The following is a 3,584-nucleotide window of genomic DNA, read 5'->3' on the forward strand; positions in this document are numbered from 1 at the left end:
CCATGGCGACGGGCCTCGGACCTCCACGTGATGCTGGCTGTCCGGCCTTGGACGGCTCGTCCCGATCCAGACCCCAGCGAGGAAGAGGGTGGGCCCCTCTGTGATGCAGGAGGGGGGGGTGAAGCACGCTCTGAATTTTGCACATAGAGGCACAGGCACAGGGTGACCCCTCTGACAGCCCAAACTGTGCCACCGTCCCTGCTCTTCGTGTTGTCCCATCCCGCTTGGGGCACTGCCACAGACTGGCAGGAGCCCTCGGAACCCTCCGCCATTGTGACATCCCGGGCGTGACATCGCACTGCCTCTGAGAAGCCGCTGGATAGGCGTGTGTGTCTGTGCAGTGTGTGTGGCAGATACACTGGCCTTCTCTGTGCCTTTTGCCTCGAGATGAATTTATTTTCTGTTTTACTGTAACAAGCAGCAGTTTCTGCGTGTGCATGTGTGTGTGTGTGTGACAGAGAGACTAGACACTGCTGTGCATTTGTGTGCTTGGCTATTCTTGACGTGCTTTGTTCTTCAAAGATAAAAAGTGTATAGATGGATGAATGACTGGACATATAGACAGATAGAGTAGATGGAGCAATGGATACAGTAGGCGAGAGATGGACAGAGAGATAGGTTATGGATGTACAGACATATAGCAGAGAGATTAATGGACATGATTGTGATATGTGTATTTCTTTGCCTGAGATAGAGGAGTGGACAGAGGGGTCAGGTTGGTGACCGGGCCACCAGCAGGGTGTGGAGTGTAGCAGTGTCTCATTAACAACCTGAGACACATCCTTCATGGACAAAAAAAATCAAAAAGTAAAGTAACGCAAGCTTTAGGAAGAGCGCAGTGATCACTCCCTTCCTCTGGTGGCTGGAGAGAGATGAGAGTGACGATGGTGAAGCAAAAGAACGATTAATTATGACTCACGGTGATGTTAGAATGTGTCGGTGGATTGTCAGAATTCAAATGATCTGTTACTAAAATCTGCTATATAGTAGAACAATACATTAAGGAAGCTTCATTCAGTTTTTATAATCCATGTGCTTGTTAAAAAAAGAAAATTATGTATTTTAAAATATAATGAATTGGTCCTTTTATAAAGGAGGGTTTTATACAGGTTATACTGTACAGAGGCAGAGACAGGAACGCTCAAAAGAGGCCTGTTTCACAGATATGATTCGGTGGTATGTTCACATTATTTAAAGAAGGAAAGTTTTGTATGTAAGCTTTCTTACATGCTTTTGTCAGTGTTATTAATATGAAGTTAAAACAGAATGTTGAAAATAAGCTCATTTCATACATACATTCTGAGCAGGTCTGAACATATGTATTTTTTTACAACTAATTTCATGTACATATTGTTGCATAGTAAACATGTATACATTAAGTATGTATACTGCCAAATATGGATGCATGACAATGAAAATTAATTTAAAGTATTCATGTATTTATACCTCAGATATACATTTTGTACCTTGTTATTTTATTGTAAATGTTACCTTAAATTTAAGACACAGAAATTAAACATTTTATCTTTTTTAATATTGCTGTACAGATCAAGATAACGTGCACTATTAAATGTATTAAAATAAAACTGTCCGTGTTTTCAGAACTGGACGCATATGTGGTTATTTCTGACTGAGCTTATTACTGAACATATTTTGGTTTTCTCAAAGCTGTGCTGCACTTAAATCACACTGTTGTCAATAGGTAAGAACACACAGAACAAGTGAATTATCTTCTTTTTACAGTTTAACCATCAGTAAAAAGAGTGAAATCGTCCAATCTACAATTTTGAGAGTACATTTTATGAGATGTACATCATACAACGATAGTTGAACAGGCTCGATCCTTCGGCTGTAACCATTTTCGCCATCTAGTGGTAATAAGAGTGTACTGTTAGCAATTTGGGGAAGACACTGAGAATCTCAAAGAATTCGCTCTCTGAATCAGGTTTAGCGTGGTGCGACTGTTGTGCGCGTCCCTCCGAAATGTCATCGGTCTTCGCTGTCTTGTGAGCACACAACCTACTACTAAATGCGTAGATATGTTTTCAAACGTGTTGAGAACTGAACATTAATAACTGCGGGAATAGGGACCATAGAGGGGGTGATTTATTAAAATGATGTCAGTAATAATATCCAGACAGCCGCCGTTTCCGTCAACTGTTCGGGCTCGATAGTGTGTGCCCGGAGGAAGCGCGGTCTAACCTGGCACTACGCGCAGCACGCCGGGGGTTCCCCGGGATTTCCATCGCGTTTCTGCGGGAGGCATGTTTGCTGGGAATCAGTCTCCATCTGCCTACCTGCGGGAAATAACCTGGCGGTGTTTCAGTCATGTTTAGTCTGGTTGGATTCCCATGGTACAGCGCTGTAGTTACTAAGACGCGTATTGGGAATAATGCAGTCGATGATGTTACTGTGAAATCGGCAAAGAACGTCGTTGCTTACATAAGCGAAACTGCAAACGGTTTTGAAACCCCGGTATCGGAAAGCGTTTCTGGACCGTTACTTGCCTGGAAAAAGGGGAAAACCCACGCAGATATTTCTCCGGTGACAGTGTGCTCTGACCCCGGCCGGAGTGGGTCGGTTCCCAGCTGTGGAACTGCTGATTAACCTGGTTTCTCCCGGTGGGAAGTATGATGTCACAGTCTGGTAATGGCGCTGGTAATGAGTCACGTGGTGGACGGAATGCTGGGCTTTGGCCGACAGTGGAGAGAGAGAAAAAATGTTGGATAGTTTAATGACAGCCATTGATTTGTCTGGTAGCCCCTTAAATGGGTATGACGCCCGTACCAGTAATATATCTGAGAATTACCCGCTCCTCGTCTTCCTCCTCCTCTTCCTCATCATCATCATCATCATCATCATTGGGAATTGGGGCATTGGGAATAATATAGTCGATAATGTTACTGTGGAAATCGGCAATAGAACGTTGTTGCTTACAGAGGTAAAGTATCAGTTTTGAAAACCTAGTATCTGAAAGTGTGTCTGCACCTCTGCTTGCCAGGAAAAAAAGGAAAACCACAGATTTTCTGGTAGCCCTAAATGCGTATGATGCCCGTATCAGCAATATATTTCAGAATTACCTCATCTTCCTCATCATCATCATCACCACCACCATGACTTTGGGGAGGAGAGAGCGTACCACAGTGTTGAAAAACAATACGATACCGCCACCTAGCGGTCTGCTCGAACACCGACAGTAGTCCCCGTGTGACATCAGCCATCCAAAGCTCATGAACGCCTTTCGGCCAAGCTGGCAACGGCGACGCGTTTAAAGGCCAACAAAAGCAGCCGGGCATGGCAGTAAAAGACAGCGTGCTGTAAGTGTGAGTAAAATACTCTGTTCCGTCGCAGCATTAAACGCCGTGCGCTTTTAAAGCCTGGAAGCCGTGCTTTCTGAACACTCCGCCGCCCTGCGCTCGCCTGATAAGAGCGGGTCCCTCCGCAGCGTCATGACGGCATACTTAACAAAGCGGTTCATGTTGTTACTGTCGCTCGGCGACACCGCCGGAAAGCGGGCATGCATAAACACTAATTTCATACATCGAGGGTTACATCGCGCTGAACTCCTCTGTCTCCTTAAACAG

Source organism: Megalops cyprinoides, chromosome 22 (assembly GCF_013368585.1).
Source record: "Megalops cyprinoides isolate fMegCyp1 chromosome 22, fMegCyp1.pri, whole genome shotgun sequence".
Classification (NCBI taxonomy): Eukaryota; Metazoa; Chordata; class Actinopteri; order Elopiformes; family Megalopidae; genus Megalops; species Megalops cyprinoides.